At 42.3% G+C, this 22,929-nt stretch overlaps 1 protein-coding gene and 1 long non-coding RNA gene across 5 annotated transcripts in view; one reads left to right on the forward strand and one right to left on the reverse strand.

Moving 5' to 3' along the window:
• HMGA2 (high mobility group AT-hook 2) overlaps positions 1 to 22,929 on the forward strand; it is a 106,925-nt gene that overhangs the window by 50,803 nt on the left and 33,193 nt on the right. The gene's annotated exons all lie outside the window — the stretch shown is intronic.
• LOC109366182 (uncharacterized) lies at positions 19,961 to 21,960 on the reverse strand. Its single transcript, XR_014882418.1, has 3 exons — positions 21,593 to 21,960; positions 21,220 to 21,361; positions 19,961 to 20,774 (listed from the first exon to the last, which is right to left on the reverse strand). It is a non-coding gene; the product is annotated as an uncharacterized LOC109366182 (long non-coding RNA).

Raw genomic sequence — 22,929 nt, forward strand, 5'->3', positions numbered from 1 at the left:
TTTTTGTATTTGGAGCGCTGGAACCCTGATCGGGGAAGTATTTTTTACATGAGTGAAACCTTGTAAATTGAATATCTTATATGCATTTTGCATTTCTGATGTGTAGACCTCTTGTGAATTGTATAAAAGAGAATGCCATTCTCCCACTTAGGAAATGAGGCAGCATAAAGTGAATCAGTGATGTATTTGAACTCTTCATTCCCTGTCTGTTAGACTGTGGTTCTTTTATTTCCAAATGTGTTCCGGGAGCTTAAATTATATTATAAATTACATAATATAATTTTCTGTCAGTTACAATAACAATAAAGTACTTTGAAATGTTCTATCTGTCAGCTGGGAGAAAAGAGTATTGTGAAGGTGTTTCAGAAACTGACAATTTTTCTTAGAGACCATCCCTTCTCTTAATGGAAACCTGTCGGCAGCATCCGTCTCCGCTCTGTACTAAGGAATACTCTGAAAATAGAAAGTCCAGTCAATGAGCTACTCACATTACAAAAAAGGAGCAAGGGTTGACACTGGACATTTCATCTGTTCTTATTCATTGTCTCTTTCCTGCACAACTAGTTAGCCATAGTGTGTTATTTTGTAGAGAAAGCTCATAAGAAGAATGAGATCTAGATCACTGTTGCTTGTTGGCTGAACTGCAGCCAGCCATGTCTGTGTCATCAGCCTGCTGCAAATGGAAAGCAAAAGGCATCGCTTTAGCTGCGACTGGTGGGTGAGCATATGGTCAGCAACTTGACCATGTGCCTGTGATGTCTGTTTTGAACTGACCCAGTGATAGCAGCTGGGTAGTAAAAATCTATGTAAGAGATATTTTGCAAAGAAAGTTTAAGACGTGACTGATATGGAACCTAGCCTAGTAAAAGTTAGATTAATTCAGTGTAAACGGGAGAAATAAGTCATTTCATTTCAGGATTAACCAGGTCTTTAGCTTAGCTGTAATATCTCAGGGAGGTGAACATTTGTTTCTGGAAAGTCTGCAAGTCCTGGGTCCCCTGGCATGGGAATGCTACATACACAGAACAAAGCACCAGGACTCAGAGACTCCAGAGTTTAATATCCTTTGGGGTGCTTTTCCTTCCTTGCTTCTATGGACAATGAATAAACCTGGGAAAATAATGTAAATATAGACTTACTGTACACATTTTAAGTCTCATATTCTTTATAGCACAAGGTAAGCTGTAAAAGTTCAAGGTCTCAGCTCTCTGTAAATAAGTGTGGAGCCATCAAAGGCAGTGGGACAGTGCTTACATACAAGACTCAGGGCATGATTTGGGAAGAAAAAAAAAAAGTAAAAAAAAAAAAAAGTAAAGCTAGTCCAGTATTATCTGACTGTAACCTTTTCTCTACCTGAAAAACAAACATCCATGATTAGAAAAGCTTTTCCAGTGGCCAAACATTAATCTTTTTTCAGTCTTTTCAAGTAGGCTAGTAATCTAAAGCCAGTTAGAAATGCTTGCAATTGTGTCTTAAAGAATGATCCTTTTACAATTTTCCAGACTGACTCTCCAGTCTTGCTTGTCTGTCTGCTGTCAGTTGTCTGAGTTGTCACAGCAGTTCTTCTTGTGAAAGTATTTTCTTCAGGAGGGACGGTATTTTTTGTATGGTAAATAACACCAGCGTGTTATTTGAAAAGCATCTGAAAGGCAGGATTCTTTTCTCTGAAACCATTCTCCTGCAGTACTGCATTCAGGAACTCATGGATTTTCCTTTATTTTGTTTTGACTTGGGAACTCACAGTGTTCTTCATACTGTAGATACTCGATGGCAGCTAGCTGGTGGATTCAGGCGATGATGGCTTGCAGTGCTGCACTTCAAACCCTATTTCAAGATCTTGTATCGTCATCCAGCACTACAATCTCTGAGTGCCTTCTGCATAAAATCAGTGCCAGTAGCACAGACTCTGTAGAAGAGCACAAATCTTCTCATTTCTCCCCACTACTGAAGTAGCAAACTTTATGGGAGGTCCATATTTATGGACTGGTCTGGCTCAGGGCTGGTGTCCAGGCATCTTTTGTGCTGCTGCCCACTTGTCCACCACAGAGTGAGTCCCTGATGCTGCAGCCTTTGGAGAAAGCTCATAGCTTTGTTGTGCAGGGGTCTTTGTCACCTAAGAAATATGTAGTGCTGAGAGCAGCACTGTCCTGATCCATCTGTATAGGACAGAGTGATGAAGGGTGTTTTCGTACGAATGGAGAGTAAGAGGGAGGATGGATGGGGAGGTCAGCTGCCTTGCAGCGCTCTGCGGGCTGCAACACCCAGCCAGCCCTACGTATGCCCTTTCCCCTCTCTCTGTCTCCATTTCAGCCTCCCACACACTCCTTTTCTGTGTCCCAACCAACACCACCACCCGCTTAGCTAGCCCTGTGGTCACCATTTCCTAACCTCCTCCACCTCACAGAACAAGGAGGGAGCCAGCCCTGCTTCCCGCTGATGCTGGCCCCGGCAGCCTTGGCTGGGGGACAGATGCTGCTGGCAGAGGTCTGGGAGGAACTTGCAGTGGTAGCAGAAGAGAAGAATTTGGCAGGGAGGTAAGCCACATGATTGTGATTCATACTGTACTCTCGCAATGCGGCAGGAGGGCTAGGGAAAGCATCGGGTGCCAGCACCGAGAGCAGAGACACTCACGTTCAAGCATCACATTCTTTTTATAGTAAGGCATGCCTCATAGGAAAAATATTGAACTTGGCCTTCCAGGATGAAGAAAATATGCCTGACTGTGATTTTAATGCTTGAGTCACTCACTTAATCAGTTACTGGTTGCATGTAGGAAGCCTTCTATTAGGCTGACTTGGGAAAATTGTTTTTAATTAATTAATAGTGACACTGAGCTGTTTTTTAATTTGTTCAAAACTGCTTTCATTTGTAGTTCCCTCTATGTAAAAACATTCTTAAGATACCATAATTCAGAAGAGTAATCACCTTATTTCAGTCACTTGATGCAGCTGCCTCCCAGATAGGGTGCTTTATTCAGTCAGAGGTCAGAAGCTTGCTGGAAGGCAAAGAAAGTCGTGCAGGACACACGGTGGCCTAGTTGGCCTGGTTCTTCTGCTTGTCCTGGCACCGAGTGGTTCCTTAGCCCTGGGTCACATGTGTGTCCTGTTCATGTAGGACATATGAATGAATGGAGCAGCATACGCCATTGGCAGTGCAGGTGGCAGTTCAGAGATGGTGCAACAAGCTCAGCTGGAAGTTTCCGCCTCTCCCTTTGTCTTGAATACCCGATGTAACAAGTGCTTCCCATCAGCCTCCTTTTGACCTAGCTCTCCTGTGGGACAGGAAGGCAGCCATAGATGTGTGGGTCAGCTGCAGAGCCGAGGCTGTATGTTCCAGCACACTCACAAGGCCCAGAGGCCTGTTGCTTCCTGTGTGCCATAAATCTGTGTCAGCATCAGAAAACACAGAGGCCATGGCGCATGGAAGTTCCTCTTCCTCACCGAATGTGTTTGTGACAGATTTATATTGATGGCCACAGTGCTCTGCAGCCACAGACTTCTATTATACTCAGCTCCACTAGCTCAGTCCTTATTTCCTGTTGAAGGTGAGACAAGGTCCTATATGAATGTGGGGTGGAATTACAGCTGGACTTTATAATTGCTGTTAGCACAGGAGAACCTTTAAGAAATATAGCAAGTCCTTTTGTGTTCAGAGCTGCCTCTGCCCTCTCTTCACCAGTTCACTTTATGCTAGGTTCACTTCTGTTATGCTATGAAAAGGCAGTAAATCTGTGCCTACATCTCTCATTATTTTTACAGAGAGTGTTTGAAAATAAGGTCGCTAGTGCTTTCTTGGGGGGGAAAAAACAGCCAGTTTCAGCTAGGTAGAGCTTCCAAAGTGCATAGAGAAACATGAATGCTGGTAACAATTATTTTAGGCCTCAAACTTAGATACAATAAATTAATGCCCTCCAGATTTCATTTTGGGAACAGGACCCACTCCTGTGTAGGCACATTCATACGCCATGAGCCCTGGGGCAGGTCCCGAGCAGTGTATCTTCCCCAATACGCATCCCAGCTTCAGCAGTGATGCCTGGGCTGTGTGGGGCCACCAAGTCTGGGCGGAAGCCAGGCCAAAGCCGGGCAGAGGTGAGGTTCGGCTCTGTCAGGCTGTCCTGCAAACAGATACTCTTTCATTGCCTTTTCCTGTTCCATGAGAACTACAGGAAGGACAATCTGATTCTTAGAGTAAGGCCTTCAGAATTTCCAGAAGAGTTTTGGGAGGAGTGCCATCATCTTCCGTGCTCTGAAGAGTGCCGTCAGGAAGCTGCTCTGATAAACCGCAGTTCTCGTTCTGCCGTTGTACAGGTTTGGCACCACTAGATAGCGGTAATTTTAAGTCTGAATCAAGAACCAGAAGGCAGCAATACTAAGTGGTAACTAGAAGGAGGTAATTACACATTGACCCTTTCTTCGTCCTTTGTAAATGTTCCTTCTTCCTGTGTCTATTGGACAAGCATGTCTTTTGTTTAGGCAGCTGGTCACTGGGCAGAAGCAGGTCTCCCGCGTGCCTGAGGCTGTCATGGGGCTGTGGGCAGCCAGCATAAATCAGAGAACCCAAATTCAGATATCACAGGATGCAGAAATGCCTCAGGGCTGCTTTTCTGCTTCCCTTCATCTGTGCAGGACTCTCAATCTAGGGCAATCAGTTCTCTCTTGTTTCCCTGTGGGATTTGATGACTTAGGGCTTAGTGATTGTTTGCAATGGTAAATAACTGCCTTGGATTGAAAGGGGAGTTCAAAATCTCCTGAACCGAATCCCCTCTATAAACAGCTAGCCTTTATTTTGTCCTCACAGGAGGAATCACGGGGCGTTGCCCTCTGTGCTGGCTGTGATTCACCCTCTGCCATCTCATTCAGGGAGGTTTCACGTCACCGCTGCCCTGGGTGGCTGTCATGCCGGAGGCCATGCTGCTGGCCTAGCTGGGTGTCTGAGCGGCCAAGGTGTCTATTTTGGGATTAGCACAGTTTTGGGTCTGACATGTTATTGCAAACAGCTGTCTGTGCATTCAGGTTCCTAAAATATCTTTAAATGCCTGGGTGTGTGCGTCTTCCCTAAGACACAGAGGAAGTCTGTGGTGGAGCAGGAACTTGTCCCTGGGGCAAGACTGTGACGGTGCAGAGCTGTGAGTAAATTAGCGTGTAGCTCACGGAAGTTTTTGAAGGCAGCTCCAAAAACAGCTAGTGAGAGAAGCACGTGTGAGATGGTAGAACCTCTGCCTGGGAGGAGAGCCCAGGGCTTCATGCAGCTCCGTGACAGGCAGGGCTCATGACAGCCATTTACTTCACTGTCCCATGTTAGTGAATTACATCTAGAGCAGCTATGGTCTATATGGTGAAAAACAAACAAACAGATCTCTAGCTTTGAGATCAGCCATCTGCCAAGCAGAGGCTCGATAAATCAAGGTTATATGAAGAGGGTAATGCGCACACGTGTGTTTTGCAGGCTTTGCATATTTCTCCCATGACCAGTTTTTCTTAGTTGATACTTTGCAGAAGATGTTTCTAAGATTTATGCAGCTGATGGCACTTAAAGAATGATGCTGGAAAGACCTGTGCCCCTTTTGGAGGGAATTTAGTTACTATCTCTCAGCATACTTATTTTCCTTTACTATAGCTAACTGTGTTTGATCGTCTGATCCTGGAAAGTGATGGATATCTGCAGTTTCCACTGTGCTTAAGCGAAACTATAGGTGTTTTTATGTCTTTGCTGGAGGAGTTTTAAAGGAATCTTTAAATCTATTGCTTCACCTAGTGCCCCTGTTAACGTGCTTCAAGGTGGGTTGTGAGTGGCGTGGCCCTCACAGCCTGTCTGCTCTAATGCCATTTTTGGCGAGAGGCCCCTTGTCAGAGCCTCTCACCTACAGGAGCAGCCTGCTATGCTGCTCTGGGAGGAATCCCATTGAAGAAAATCAGCTGGTATGAATGAATGGAGAGACTCCAGCTTTGCCTTTGCTGCCGACAGAGATACTGTCTCAAGTCTTGCACTCAGAGGCAGAGCTCACACAGACACTAAGGGAGGCTAGAACAAACCCTACTAAACTAGATAAGGAATATCCAAAAGAAGGCAGAATCTGGCTATTAGTAGATGCCTTCAGTTGCTTTTCGACTGCATTTTTGCTAACAATTCAACCTAATTTTGAAAAATGCTGGAGTATCAGTCTCAAGACTTGCAAATAAGCATTTTATTAGCTTTCAGATGCACACATAGTATGTACTCTTAGACATTCGCAGAGCCTAACTGGAACTACATGACAGTTGTTTCACTTCTTTATAATCTCTGCAAATTCTTTAATGTAAAACATAAAATAAAAGTCAGTAACAATGTTTATGAGGAAATGTATTGTGTTTAAGTGTACATTGTGAAGAAAAAAGGCATTAGGATTGTTCAGACTATAGGAAATGAGGAGAGGAGGAGGAAATAGTGTTTGCTGAATGTGTTTATGTGAGGATTACATGCAGTTTATGCAATTCAAGATTTCAGAAGCAGATAAGGGCTTCTAAATCAGCCATAAAATCTGTATCTGATTTTTCACACCAACGAAATAACAAAAAAAGGTTTTGTTTTCTCTGGAGGAAAACAGACTGAAGGAGGCATAGGGCCAAATTCTGACCTCACTTTCTCTGGTGTTCAGTGAAATTGTTGGAAATACGCTGGATTTACACTGATGTAAGTGAGATTAGAGCCTTGCTTGTGACAGATAGAACAGTGCCTCTGTGTGTTTGGTATAATTCGAGGCTATTTTAATACAAAAACTATTTTAAATACATTGATATTGCTGTAATGTAGTTGACAGATCATATAAGCAAGTATGAACAAATATTACATAACAATCTGCAGCTTTCAAATAATTTTGCTGCTATTTGGCTGAGTTCTTTGGGCCTCCACGCATCCTTCCTAGTTTAAATATGTTTCTTATGAATGAACTTAAAAGGAGTAAAAGAACATCAACCGTGCAAGTCTGAAATAAGTCAACAATCACATGCCGTGTCTCTTTCAGTTGCTAAGCGACAGCTTGTCTTGTCCAATCTTTAAATTGAATTTCTGGCTGGATGTGTTTATTCTCTGGACGTGAGCGTAGCCAGGCAAATCCTTCATTCTGCAGTACAGCCTCTGTTGTTGCTGCATAGCTTGTAGATGATACATAATCATTTTGCAGATACATTAACAAACTGGGGTGAATCAGAGTTGTGGCATCAACTTAGATTCTTCACCAACTGTAGTTCCATTCTGTTGTTTGTGTGTATTTCTTTTATATTAAGTTCTAAATCTGAGGTTAAGCTGCATGTTGCTCTAAGCCAGTGGATATCCTTTTATTTCAATGGATCTGTTGCAATTTGCACTGGCTGAGAATTTGGCCGCTAAAAGCTTATGTCAACAGAAGTTTTAATTGGGAAAAAAACAGTAGAAAAATGAAGTAAAGCTGTTGCTGTAGAGAGACATTTCTATTATGTCATCCTAAAATAGTGGTGTTTTGAGTATAGTCTGTCCGTTCATCTTAAACAGAATTAGTACAGTCAAGAAAGGGGGGAGGTGTGAATGTTTCAAGGAGGTCTTTGAACGTTTTCTTCAAATGTTCTTTGCATCTGAGATCCCATTTTTTGTGTGCCTTTATTTGCTCCAGAATACCACTGCCTGCCAACAAAGGAGGGCCTGTCCTCCCAGGAATTTTCTGCATTCCTCTCTGGAGTAGGCATTTTTCTCAGCTACAAAGGCCCTTTGGCAAATTCCTTCTAATCATTGGATTTACCCTGGGCTCTGATAGGTGCCATTCATGGACTTGGTCTGCTGTTTGATGGGGCTGAAGCATTAATGGGATCTTTTCATGATAAACAAAACAGAGCAAGGTTACTGGAGGAATCACAAAGGCTCTCCTAGGGCAATGTGGTTCTTTTTCTCTCCTTCTCCTTTCCCTCCCTTCTCCATTTCCTTTTGGTTTATTCATCATGCTTTCCTTATTTTTATGAACATACGTTCGCGTTTTGTTTGGTGACCATTTTTAGTGGCAAGTCTTGTGCACTCTGTGCCCATGCCCCAGGATATCATGTACACTTGTACCAACTGCTGAGCTTTAACAGCTCTCTGGTTTCTCCAAGAGGTCTCACACACCATCAGAGCAGAGATGTCAACAGCTCCTGACTCCTGTGTTCCTCTCACATGGATGCAGGTTCTGTGATTCCTTCCCATCAGTCAGTAAATGGTGTTCAAGGGAAGAGAGAAAGGAGAAGATAAGGAGGGACTCACCTTGGCATCAAAATAAAAGACAAAGTTACCACTGCTTTCAAACTCCATTGTTAATTGTGATTTCATAGTGTTTTGGACCACACATTTGCAGTTTTTTTCTCTCTAGTGAGTTTGTAAGTACTATGGATACATTGTGAAGGGCAGTGTTGCAAGCTCACAGAAGTAATACACAAATAGTTTTATTTACAAAAAATAAGCTCATCAGCTAAAGATAGGACAGAAGTGCATCTTTTCTTTGAAGTTGTTTCTACTTGTCTTTGTGTGTTAATGGGACCCAATAAAATATAAACTCCATGATGCTCTAACAGTTTTTGAGCTCAGAGTTGCAAACATACAGAAGTGTTTTCTTGGCCTGAGGGAAGGTTCAGATGAACTATCTGAGACATTGTGTAGGGAGAGTATGGTTGAGCTCCAAAGCACCTTACCTAACTGAAGTCCTAGGGAGCTGGAACCATCCTGCAGGATCACAAGGGAGCAGGCTGTTCCCTGCAGAAACCTCCAACAGTAAGACCTGCCACTCCTTTCATCTAACATCTCACAGATCTTCTGATGAAGCATCACATAAACAGTTTGGGTGAGCAGCGTGCATCCTTCTAAAAAACAAAACTTGCAGGATTTTTCTTTTAAAAAAGCATTCATCTTGAAATTCTGGGGTTCCCAAACCACTGAATTTCCAACTGGCAGTTTCAAACCAATTCCTTTCCACGTTTACTACTTAAGCTATTGATTCAGCTATTTTTGAAGCTGATAGTGAATCAGTTAGGTAAAAAAAAAATTTTGTTCCAGAACTCCCTAAGGCCAAGCAATCTTTTTCCACAGAAAGACTTTTTGCTGGAATTTTCCTCTCCAAAATTAAAAGAGGGAGGAAACACGTAGAAGGGAAATGAGCATGTCATCTCCCATCTGTTGCACGTAACTTTTCACACTTCCAAACTGCTGAACAACATGAGGAGAAAACTGGATATACTGTAAGTATGTTAAGGAGATCTTTTAGGCTCATAAGGAGTACATCAGTAGGTGCAACACATGAAGCTGTGACAGTCCACTACCTATATTTTTGGGGGGTCTCTGGAGAACTCTCTGAGCTTTTCAGACAAGAGCTCGAGGTGCCTTAAGTACCTGTTAGGATTATTCAGCTTGGAGAAAACAAGAGATTTACTGTAACTAGTCCCAGTTGTAGATCTTTAGGCAAAAACTCATAGGGGCTTGAAAAGCATACAGTTTAATCTTCCTTCTTTTGTCCATTTATCCATCTTCGTCTCATTGCAAAGGTATCAGACGAGGCAGGACCATTCTGACTGGTTAACAGAAAATTGGCTGTCTGAGCTGACATGAGCAGAAATGGAATCCTGATCGTCCTGCAATGAATCCTGATGATCCAGTTGAAAAGTAAATGAATGTGTACAAATAACAATGAGAAGCTGTATTTCTGATAAATTAAGGGAAAAAATAAGAGGTGAAAGTGGCAATGGTGCAGGGTAAGTTAACCAGGCTGGCTGGCCTGAACGTAATGGACACCATGGTGGGACCAACTTGTCTTGGTCACGCCACAGCCAGAATGTCTTGGGCTTATTTCACTAGCTATGAAATACTGTGCTTATGAAGGAACCACACCTGTTAGCTCTCCTGGAAACTGAGGGTTGGGAGAATACGGAGAGGAGTTAAGGCACTGGCTGCTTTGCATCATTGCAGTTCAGTCCAGTTTCCTTAGCTGTAAGAAGATACGAGATATGAATGACCTCAAGGCCCTAGAGCCCTTCAGCTATTCTGGATTATCTTCCAAACCTGGAGCACGCAATGTTTTATTAGCAGTTGCTATAACTAAAAACACTTACTTGGCACCCATCAGTATGATATGCAGGGACCTTCATGCATTTTAGAGAATTAATTAAATGTATTACCATGTTTAATGTCCACAGTGGGAGATTCAGTCCTGGGCCATGTGGACTCAGAGATGCATGGTTTGAGTGGGACACATGATTAAAGGATGTGTAGTCATAATCCCAATCAGTGCACTGACAACTTTATTTTATATTTGTTCTCTTTTTGAATTCATTCTCCAAAACATTCACTGCCAAAAGTACCGCAGGGATAATGAAATAATGTGAAAGCAGCTTTATGTTTGAAATTACATGTTTCGTATCTCCTGAGAATATCTTGAATGGTGTAGAAAATTGAATTACATTTAAATAATGAAGTCTTCTTCTCAAAGAATATCAGTAAAAATGAGCTTTGCTGTCCTCAAAGAACTAGCAGTATAAAATGCCAATCATGGCTTAATTGTGATTGAGCATGCTAATTACAGATGACAAACTAAAGGTCTTTGAAGTCTAATTCTTGATTGGGTCTAATAATCTGTTTTTTCATAGTGCTGAACTTTAAAACTTAGGCCTGCAGCTAAACTAAAGGAGAGAAATATAGCCATGAGGTCACATCTAACAATGATTGAAGGTGAAGTCCTCCTTGTGTTCACTTGGAGACCAGGGGAGAGTCCCAAAGGGGTCACCCTGGAGGTCACAGTAACAAGCAACAAGCTTAGGTTTTGTACAGATCTATTTCCCATACATTTAATGGAAAATGTGTCCAAATAACCATTTGAAAACTGTAGCTACCCAAAGAAAATGCTGCCCTTCCCATTAAGCGTGGGAAATACCAACATGAGCAAGGGAAAAGCTGTGCCTCCGTGTGCCCATCAGTCACTTCTCTGAAAGGAGGCTTCTGCCTATGCTGGATGCGGAGAACCAGCAGATGAGGATCTGCTGAGGGTCTTGTCCGTACCTTTTAGGTGATCTGATTCCTCCAGTTGAAATAAACCTTGAAGTAGAACATGTATTCTGTGCAGGAGATAAGATTGGCGTTGGAGAAAACCTTCTGGCTTATGGAAAGAGCACAGTGATAATTGTCTCCCAAGTTCCTGGTAATGCTAGCAGGATGAAATTGCTAGTAGCACACCTTCATGTGATACAGGTGACAGCATACACAAGTGCATGTTTTGGCCTTTAATCTAAGCTAACAAAAGACACGCAACACTTACTCATCTAAAAACGGGATATCTCTTGCTGCTCATTGCATCCCTTTTGCCCATGACTGCTGCACAAATGGGCTGTGAGTAGCTGTGTCCCACTGCTACCCTAAGTTCACTGCATCAGCTCCCATTTCCTATCCATTGTTAGATTGGAGTTTAAGAGCAATATGAACTGAGTGTGAGGAGATTCATCCTCTCTCTGTTACACCCAGGGCTGTGATTGCAACTGCAGCAAAATTTGAGATGCACAAAATTTGAGTGTGTGGTTGAGCACAGGTAAGAGTTTACTGGCAATGGTTTGTAATTTTTGGAGGATATTTTTATTCATCCAGAAACATTAAGTTGTTTAATCAAAGATTCCCAGGAGGAAAGGTTCGTTTCAGTGATTTTCCCATTCCAGTTAAAACCAAAAAAGGCTGCATTTCCTGTCCCAGCATTTTCTAAATGAAAAGTTTTTCTGTTTAAGATATGAATCAAACTGATTAAGAAAAGCATTAAAGGCCAGAAGAGAACGCCTGTATCTGCAGTCAGAAATTTCTGTTGATTCTTTGTGGTTTTATTTCATGAATCTTTGTTATACTTTTATTTTCAATGGACTTCTAATTGTTCTTCCTCTTCAGTGCTCGGAATACCAACTGTTAGGTCATGCAGCTTTCAGTTCCCTGTCCTTAGCATTACATTTGTCAGATTACAAGGCAGACACTGCCATTGGGTTGTGTGACAGCAGTATGTCATCTGTCTTGGTTCATATGGAGGAACAAGAGCTGTAGCTGGAAAGAAGAATGTGCTTTTTGATTGATAGCACCATTTTCTCTCTTAGCTTCAGGATCCAACTTCTCAGCCCCAGCTGCTTGGCAAGTAAGTCTGTCTGGGGCCAGTGAAGACCATGGTACCACTACCACTGTAGTGGTCATACACCTTGTGCAACACTTAGGAGACTTGTCAAGTCTGGTTTAGTCTTTGGATGGAAACACAGTCTGCAAAGTTCTCACAAAATGGGGAAAATGCTTCTAATCAGTGCTAAAGTCTGTATGAGATCTTTCAGAAAGATAGTATAGTCTTTTATATGGAATTATAATAACCTCATAAACCTGATATGAGGTCAATTCTTCGCTAATGCCAGAGCACAAGTACAGAACTTGGCTTGCTAATCCTTTACATTTTCAGATCCCACATGCACATGAGGTATACATTTTGAAGAATTAAGGCAATTGATCATAGGAGCAGCTTGCTTAGGGGATGTGGTGAATTCTTCAAGACTTACAGTCCTAAATCACAACTGGATGTTTTTCTGAAAGATACGCAGCACTTCAACGTTGATACTGATGCAAGAATTCCTGGGCAAAATGACTTTTGCTGTGCAGGAGGTTGGACTAGGTGACGACAATGACACCTTCTGGTCCAATTGGTGTCCTCTAGTGGCTTGGGGGTTGTTAGTGTGAGCCCTACATTGTGCCTCAGTCCAGTGTTTAACTCAGTTTTAACTTACATGGAGACTGTTCACATTGCTGTAGCAGGAAAAATGATCTGAATGCAAAATTGAGAGCTGTGTTCTCTTGAGATGGGAGCAGTCCCCTGAGCAATACAAAGAGGGTGAAGTTGGTATGGGAAAGAGAGCGAATCAGCCTGGCCGCCCGCTGCCATGGGAGGAGCCATGTTATAATATTACTATTACCATGATATTTGGCTGTAGGAACTGTCCCCTTCAAGGTCCAGCTACGCTGGTGAAAGAGGTCACTGCTCTCGGCCAGAGGTTATTGACCTTGCCCTGCTCTGCTTCCTAATACTGCTTCCTATTCTGCCTCAGGCAACATTGGCCAGATCAGTTCATCTGGATTAAATGGTTGATCTGAGCCAGCCTGCCCAGTTTTGTCCTCAGAGGCTGGGAAGCTGTGCCATGGGGAATGCCAATGGCCAAGCCAGGCAGGCTCCAGCTTCCCATGGGAAGGGGATGCCAGTAGTAGGCTAACAGAGTGTCAGGCCCCATATATTAAATAGCTAACTATGCTGTGGCCTGAAAGATTTTTTGCCCTATTTGTGGGTGTTGAATTCTACTATAATAATCTTCACTGGATCTCTGCCATACCGAGTCCAGGTTACTGGCACATCCTTTGGAGGAGGATTTGTTTTATTTGCTTGTGTAGGAAACAAGTTCACATCCTGTGAGTTGTACTGGCTTTGCTTTCCCCGCTCGTTTCTGACATTTCCCTGCCACCAGTGAAAATCTGCTCAACATGTCAGCTCCTGGTGAGCAATAATTGCATTATCAGCTCCATCAGGTTATCAGTGAGCCTATAAAGTGGCGTCTTTTCCTGGACCCCTATGCCTTGCAGCCTCGGTGCTTTCAAAGAAGCACACATGAAAGAGATTGCTTTGCCTGGCATCAGTACAGACTTGTGTTAAGACCAGGCTCATTTACTGCAAGTTTTATTACCTGTGGAATGTAAAAAGGATGTTCAGTGTAGCATGTCCGATGGGCAGGAAGCAAACTAAAGTTTGATTTTTAACTCTAGTTAATATCCAAATATTTTGTTGTGCAAGACTGCTAATTTTTGTTTAATCTTTTTAACAGCTACTGAGCCATGGTCACATCTGTGTAACCTCAGAGAGGATGCTGAGGACTCACATTCCAGCAAATTATTCTGGATTTAAATGAGGGTGACTGAAGCACAATCTGGTCTAGGGTTGGTGATTTGTGTTGATTTAAGGAAGGTGCATCAGCGTGTAAAACTTGCAGCTCTGTGGGAAGGATTTGAGGATGGAAGTCTTCAAGCATGGGCAGAAGCCAGTCTGTGCTAGCTTGATTTACTTCTGAGCATAATGTTGGTTGGCATGTGATGAAATCACGGTTTCTATTAGATGTTCACTGAATTTGTTACAGAGGTCCTTGCTGGTATCATTTCAGTGCAGGTCCTGTCAATGCTTCCATTATAATATTTGTTCATGAGTAATATTATAACATGGCCATAAAAGTTCTCTCCAGATTGAAAACTAGTGCACAGGCTCCCAGCTGAGATCCAGGAACATTTCTCTTATGCTTAAAATTTGAAGGAAATTGTCTTGGCCATGGTTTAGTTAGAATAAGACAAAAATGGGATTTTGGCTGCATTGGAACATATTTTACATTTCTTTCACTAAAACAGAAAAATATTTTATACACAGTAATTTTCTTTACTGTTTTTATATACAACAGAATTAGGGAACTGGGCAGTAAAACGACACATGGCTGTCCACATGTGAAAATATATCTTATATTATATATATATTATAATATATCTTAATTCCCCATCTCGTCAGCAAGGGGATTTTATTTTAAGATTTGATCAAGAGGGAAAAGCAGTTGTTAGCGTTCTGAAAATGTCATGTAGGCATCTCCCTTTAAAAGGTATGTATACAAAACAAGGTTAGATCATGGGTTTGCTAATCTCATGTTTTGTATATAGTAGCCAGTATGAGAAAAGGATGGAAGCAGTCTCCTCATAGACGTCTATTAACAAAGGAAGCCCACAAGGGAAGGTTCTGTCTGGTTTATGGGCCTTTAATGGTTATCAGATGCTCTCAAACACCGGAGTTTGGATGTAGATAGCTAATGGAGCTAACACACATTTTCATTTCTGCCCATTCTCCTTCAGCTCCTCTAGTTGCTCTTGATAAATTGATGTAAGTCAATGACTCTCAGACAGATCCTGGCCACACTGACACCTTTACAGTCCTCACAGGATTCTCTGTGCCTTTGGATGGTTTGAGGCTGTAGAAAGCATGGTGATGCAGTAGTACCCAGACACTGTGCTGGAATACATGACCATCTCTGATCCCTGCTTGTTCTTGCTGTCTGACTGCTTTGAGGGGATAGAATAAGGAAGAATGTTAGTTTAAATGAAAGAGGGGAGATTTAGGTTAGATGTTAGGTAGAAATACTTTATGCAGAGTGCAATCAGGCACTGGTATAGGCTGTCCCAGAGAAGCTGTGGAAGCCCCATCCCTGGAGAGATGGGTCTTTGGGCAACCTGGTAGAGTGGGTGGCAGCCCTGCCCATGGCAGGGGGTTGGAACTGGATGATCTTGAAGGTCCCTTCAGACCTAAACCATTCCATGACTATGATTTCTTTGGGGGCCAGAGAGCGGAGGATTTTTAGGCAGTTTCAGTGGACATGTTTATTCCGTGACATCCACTAGAGTCACTCGAGAGCTCCATGGCTGTCTGTAGTTACAAACCCACTGTCAGCGTTTCCAGTCTGTTTTGCAGACACTGATACTACTCCTGGTCTCTCTTTTAAAAAAAATCTTTGTCAGGTGAATTTGGTGCTTGTGAAAGGTGTTGGCCTAGCAGTCCTGGAAATTAAAGTCATCTGTTAATCCCTCATCTGGATTATATCACTGCCCTATATCATTATTATCATAGCTGCCTGGAAAAGGCACTAGCCTCTGATTCTGGCAAGTCATATGCTGAATTCCTGATGGGGGAACAAGAGGATTTTAAGCTTGGTTGCCTTTGGCCTGTGACTGCTAAAGGAGAGCTCTGACAAGCAGCATAGATGGGACATCACCATCATGTTTAGCACCAAAAAACTTGCCGCAATTTGTTTTTCACATGCCATGCCTTTATTCGAGTTTGAAACTTCTCTGTTAGAAACTGTGTAGCTGCTGCAACTGCATGCTCTGGTAACTCCAGGAACATGAAATGACCAAAGGAGATTTCAGGAGATTAGGTGGCAGGGGTTGTTTTATGGTGTTTTGAGCATGGCTGCTCAAATGCACTGGAATGGGGTGTGTATTCATGAGAATAGCTTTCATAGGCATCTGATGACTTTAGATAAACTCAGGGCAGTAATTAAGCTGTTACAAGAGTCATCATTTACATGTATTTTGAATTGTATGGGAAATTTTCCGGTATTGTAACAATAGAAGTTTCATATGAACTCGGCATAATATTGAGAGCCAGGCAGAGATCCTAGTGTTTTACTGCAGTGAGGGGCTTGGCTGGGCTCTACATGTGGGTTCCTCTTGGAGCTCTCCATAGCAAAGTGCGTCCTTTCATATGACACAAGCCAGCATTGCCAGAGTGAAACCTGCCTCATTTGCAGCTGCCAGGCATTGATTTTGTCCTGCGTGCACAACCCCAAATGGCTGCTGTTTGGCTCTGAAGCACATCGCTACTCATTACTTGTATAAGTGGAGCGGACAAATCCGAAGGTTTAAAGTACTTCAGAAAATTCTGTCTTTGTGGAAAATTCCAAAATGTACTCTCAACTTCAAACTATCGTATTAGTAGCCAGCTCTCCTGTAAAGGCTGGTATTTGCTCTCCATCAGTGTGTGCAAGTGGGGGGAGGTGGCAAAGGTGCGTGTGCATTTCTTGGCTTGTTTTCGCCTGACCTGAACTGAATCCAAACACTCAAAGCAGAGTCACAGCAGAGTTCAGCAGCACTCTGAGATCGTGGCATTAACCCATTCACAAGTTTGAGAATGAGGGAAAGGAGGAGATGCCTAGAGATCTGACACTCCTGTGAACCTCCAGCCAACTGGTGAGCAGCGTAAATTGGTCTGGCTCCATTGACCTGCAGCTATGCTAAGTATGTGGGAAGGGGCCTGATGCATTCAGGCAGATCTTGCTTTGTTTGCATCCGTTCAGAAATTGTGCTGTACTCAAAACATGGCACGAGCACAGTTGGAAATTTAAAAACAGAAATCAGTATGATTTTCTATGTGCTGTGTCTTATTTTTTTGTGTGTTAATTATTCATGGAGCTGTTAACTAGAAATTCACATGAATCCCAAGGAAGCATTTGATCTAAAATAAGGAAAATGCCTTTACAGGAGAAATGTATAAAAAGCTGATTGATATTTATTTTATTAAGCATATATGGATTGTTTGATTTTGTGTCCTGGCTATAATCCCTGTGTTTGGAGCTATGCTGATGGGAAAATGGTATCCAGCAATATAGGAAAGGTGATACTATGTCAACAGATAGGCAGTGGGTTAGGACATGTGACAGTAATCTTCCACGGCATTCAGAGCATTCAGACCATATGCCTCAAAACATCAGTAAAATACATGTCAAAGCCATTTCCTCCCCACAAAACCCTTCAAGGATCCTGGGGGGATGTGAGGAGGAAGCTGCAGCCCCTCTCTGGGCACTCACTGAAGGGCACAGGGACAGAGGAGAGGACATGGCACCTTGTTCTGGATGAGTGAACGAGGCTCGGCTGTGTGAGAAAGTGAATGAGCAGAGCCAGCAGCTGTATGTGAGCAGAACTCTGCAGATTGGCAGGGGGTTTGCACACAAATGCTTACTGGCAGCTTTTTGGAAGTTCTCACTGCAACAAACTCAGCTAACAGTGGGCACTGCTGGCTGTTCTCTCTACTCTTGTTTTTCTTCACTGCCCTGATTTTTGTCTACAGGTTATAAGGGTTTTTTAGGAAAGGTTTTAGCATGCAGTGGAGGCTAGCACTGGTGATTGCTTTTTCAGTTCAGTCACCGTCAAGGCATCTCATCTGTGGCAGCTGTTCCTGGTCACTGAAGGCAAGGGTGGTCATACAGATGCAAGAGGGTAATGTGGGAGTCCTCTGGAGCACACTTACAACCTGAGATAGTGGGAAACCCCTTTGGCTGAACCTCTTCAGCTCAGCCTGGACAGCTGAAAGCTTAGACAGGAGGAAGCACCTCCAACCACAAATAAACAGTTTCTGTTCATTGGAAGGTAATGGACCAAAACCTGATGTTTTTACTCAGGCAGAACTCTCACTGAAGTTGTCCGGCAGTGTGTCTGCAGCAGGGCTGCGGGTTTTTGTCTGGGGTTATTTATTGAGACCATCATTTTTGAACCTCCCACTGGTAGCGTCTACCTTCCTCAAAAACAGGCAGCTTGGGAAAGGAGCACAGGGGAGTCCTGTGTGGAGGCCGTAAAATGGTTTACATTCTATATTAATATTGATTTAACAATCATAAAAGAACATAAATGTTTAAAAATTAAACATTTTTTTGTTTAAATATTAAACATTGCTATTTCTCCTCCTCCTGATCTTTAAATCAGCCTTGAATGTGGTTGAGGGAGCCCAGGAAGGGGCCTCATTGCTCCCATACTTGCGCTGAAGTGACAGCGAGAACTGTGTGTAAAGCATGCCTATCTTTCAGCAGCAAGTTGTTTGTCTTCTCACTCTGATTGTTAATGACCATGAAAATGCTAGCGGGAGGCCAGCCAAGACACTGATTCCTTTTCTTTCTCTCTCCTTATAGCTTTCAGGCATCCTAACATTTTGTGATAATGAAATAATGTGGCTTGTCAGTCCAAAATAATAACACTTTACAAAGTGGAAATGCAAATTTCCTGTGATATCCCTGAATAGCAGGTGGTATTTCCTGATGTATTGTTTCTGACCTTCAGGGAAATTGATATTATGAACTTACTGAGGAAAATTAGTATGGTATCAAGCTCCAGCAATTAAAATAAAACAATGAGAGAATAGTAAAGTGAATAAAGCAACAAGAAAGAGAAGGTTTTAATAATGCTGTGGGCACTGCGTGTTGTTAAGATATAAAGTCTTTTTACAGAAACTTTGATGTTGCAAAGGGAATACAAGAAGATATTTAGCTGTGAGTTGCTTCTAAGGGCACAAGCAAATAATAGGGAATAATTAACCATTGAATTATTAAATAAATAAAAATTGCCCACGTAACAAGGTAATTAATACTTGTATATGACTGGGAAAATCGACAAATATACATTTGAGCTTCTAACGGAAGACCAGGAGCAAATGTATGTATGCTTCTGTTAACTATATTTTACTTTGAAAACATGGCAGTCTGTGCTGCTTGGTTATAGACAGACAAAAATAACAGAATTTTGGTCCTGATTTTGTAAAAAGGAGATGAACTATCAACTTTTTTAATCTTCCCTTCATGTAGATCATGTAGCGTAGATCATACCTTGTATGACTGTAAACCACCTAGGGCGTTACATATGTCACGTTGTCTCCTGTACCTACCTAAAATAAGGACTGACAGCTGGTTTTACATTTGTTTTGAAGAGACAGTGCTGCATGTTCCTGTATTACAAATAACATTATGGCTGAAAGGCCTATATAGTGCCTGTGGAATCTCCAGGATCTATTTCCAGTACAGCTGTCCTGTGCTCTCCCACATGCAGTTCCTCCTACTCATGCTATGAACCCAGTTGAGTTTGTTTCCTGAGGTTGTTCAAATAAACTTGAGATTTCTAGTTATGTGCAGCTGGTCTTAGTGGTTTCTATGTCAACTCCCTAACTTTCCTTGATGATAATTTATTATTTAATTTCTCTGCAGTACATGCACGTATGTTCCTAAAGTGTAAGGAAATGCTTGTGAAAAAGAAACCCTCTTGGCAGTCATTCTACAAGACAGACTAGCTCTTGCTTGTTATACTAGTGGCGGAAGTATCTGATCCTTGATTCGCAGATGCTAAAGCCAGATGGGACCCTGTGGTTATCTGATGTGACCTCCTGTGCAGAATGGGCTGTTGGAAGTCCATCGCAAGCACAGATCTGCTACAGATTGTGTAGAAGTGTACTCAGTAGGGCATTCCTTCTTACAGGTGGCATTTGAATGGAGGTGACAAACTCTTATCATCTTTTCATTCATGTTTAAAAAATGGGGAATGTGGTAGAAGTCAAGATCAGTTCCAAGAAGCCTTCCTTCAGGTATTTTTGACACTGACATGTTCTGTACTGAAATGTTTCACCTGTTTGGAGCTCTTTTCCTCACAGCCCATCTTTTGTCAGTACTTTGAGCATGTGGGGGATCAGCAGTGCAGCACTCAGTACAGGGACAGTAAATTTCTCTGATACTATAAATATTGCAGGAAGGCCTTGTTGCCCCAGAATCTTTCCGCTTTCCTTGCTGGGTTTGTTGTTTGTTTCTCAAGAGCTGTACAGTACCATGGGAAGACAGGAACAGGGTGAGAAGCTGGATGAATATTTACTGGTCAACTTGGAAATACCAACTGTAGTATTTTTTTCAGTCTACAGCATAGCAGGATTTAATTCCTCCTAGTCTCAGGGCTGTCTGCAGTATGTAGTCCAGCAACAAGACAGCTCATGAGCTTCTGAAGAGATACATGCAGGTGTGGAAGAACAGATATGGACGTAATTTCTAATCTGAGATGTTTAACGTATGTCTGAGTTACAGTATCCTGGCTGAGCTTTGCTTAGTGTTAGTGTCTACCCATGCATGAGCTGCTAGCCTGTCCTCTCTGCTAAGTACTGTTTTTTTCCTCAGTAAAACAGATGTAAAGTGATGATGCTTATCCTCACAAATGAAACTGGCAAAACCCTGGTGGTGGTGACTTTTAAAATGTTTTCTTAGTCAGTGATGTCTTTGTGTCCTTAAGTCATGAAGAATGCAGTAGATCACCAACGTCGCAATAGGGAGTTGTCTTTTTGTTTAGTAGCCACTCGTAGATTAAAAAGTCATTGTGATCCACATTGGAGACAACATGAGTCATGTGATGGAATGGTCATGGGATGAGCCTTGCTGTTGTGAAAACAGTGGGGAAGTGATCTGAATTGCTGATCAATCATCACAAACTGAGTTCTGTCTTGTGACATTGCCCTGTTCTGTCACAACACCAGTGTTGTAAAGGGGCATGTATATGTCCCCTGAGCTAACAGATTAAATAGGCCTACTGGAAACAAAATGAATACCTCCAAGGATACCTAGCTGCTGCAGTAGGATGCACTTTTCTTTCTTATTCACTTTGAATGAATGCCTTTACATGGTACTCAAGAAAATCGCATCATTAGAGGTGTTGTTTTTCAGATGAGATGTAAAACCAAGGCCCTGACCACTTGTGATTATTAGAGTTCCCATGGCTCTTTTCAAAAGAGTCGAGGTTTTGACCCTGGTGTTCTGGGCAAATTCCAATCTGTGTAATTACATCCTTCCTTCCCTGTGCTTAACTGGATATGGCAGTCTTTACCTTGTGTCCTAACTGTATGTAAGATTGTCTTGTGCTGTTAAGACAGATCTCATTCCAGAAATGGCTGCATTTCAGTGCAAAGTGATGCAGATCCTTTTTTCAGGTTCCCAAATCACTTCTGGTGTGAAAATCACTGCGGGATCTGCAAAAGAAGGGATATTCAGAGATGAGATTATGTATTTCAATGTTCTTTTTTGATTATCTCATTTATTACATAATCTTTTTGTAAGAATATCCATGTTGAGCCAAGGTATAATAGCTGTATGACCCCTTAAGACAGCATCACAGGTCTCTCCTGGTAATGTGTTAGATTTCCACTTCTAAAGAAGCACGGATTATTAAAGCAGATGCATTTGGAAAAAAAGAAACTCACCACAAGTAATACTGATGAGGAGATAGGTGAACATGTTTGTCAATGTGGTGTCCAGGCACTTCCCAAATGGTTTTGCATGGAGTTGAGTGTAGGTACCAAAAAGCTCAGATTGGAATTAGTCCTGTCGTCAGGAACTAAATTTACTTTCCTCTGTCTATTACTCTGTGCCAATCGGACCCCTGTAATGGGGTGCAGCATGGCTGAGACAGCCAGGGGAAGTACACTCTTGGGTCTTAAAGGGCAGTGCTATATGTGAAGGTTCAAAAATGTAAATGGGCCAACTATTTTATGTGAAAGGATTCATGAAATTAAAACTCATGGGCTGGATCCTTCCTAATAAAATGATCAATAGTGCCAAGTTACCCTACATCCTGTTTTATGAAGACCTTTATCTTTGGCAGAGAACCACAACCTTCTTTCCTCTGTGCTCTGTCTTCAGGGACACATAGATCCTGTTCTTCCATTTTATCTCTTGCCAGTTGGTCTAAGCACAAACATCATCTTGTCATGGGATGAGTGTGGACATGTCTTCAGATGTCATGGGATGAGCATGTCTTCATGTATTAAGTCATGGCTGGGGCTGGGTATTGAGATCTTGTGTACCTCCTCCACAAGGGATGGTTCAACCAACTGCAGCCCAAGTGTCATCGGGCCTCAGGACACTTAGGAATAAGGAGAGGGAGAGCACCACCACAGTGCTGAGCAGGAAACCATATGGAGCGTGCGTGATATTGGGGGGTTCCTTCTAAGGTACAGAACATTTATTAATAGTATCCTGATGTGGAGATCTCACAGAAGTCCTGGTTTTCTTGTCAGTCAGGAAGCTTTCTGGAACTGTGGCGGTGCATCTGGAAGACTCATGAAATCATCAGTTTGAGGCTTGCAAACCAATTTACAGTTAGCAAAACATTGTCTTTTTGAGAAAAAGAAGCAAAAATAAAAAAATAATTTAAAAAAAAACAGTATTTGCTAAGCAAAATGGAGCTAGACTATATCACTTTCATGAGCTCTGTGTTTAACCATTAAAAAAAATATTGATTTAGTAATAAAGGACAATTATACAATGCCGAATGAGCAAAACAGCCACAAATTGCCAAGGGCATGTGCCAGCAAGGGCAGACAGGAATTAAAGTTAAAAAATATGGCTGAAGAGGCCACACATTTATAAACGTAAATACATCTAAATTAGCCCTGAAGGCACACATTCCGGAGAGGTGATGAAAGAGGCATGGGCAACTCCTTATCCCATCACTGTCCCCCACCCTTTTGAAGTGCTTGTATAACAAAGAGTGAATGTCCCGGCTGTCGCACTGCCAGAGCAGTCTAACCGCAAAGCT

This window comes from Meleagris gallopavo, chromosome 1, assembly GCF_905368555.1.
Source record: "Meleagris gallopavo chromosome 1, MGAL_WU_HG_1.1, whole genome shotgun sequence".
Classification (NCBI taxonomy): Eukaryota; Metazoa; Chordata; class Aves; order Galliformes; family Phasianidae; genus Meleagris; species Meleagris gallopavo.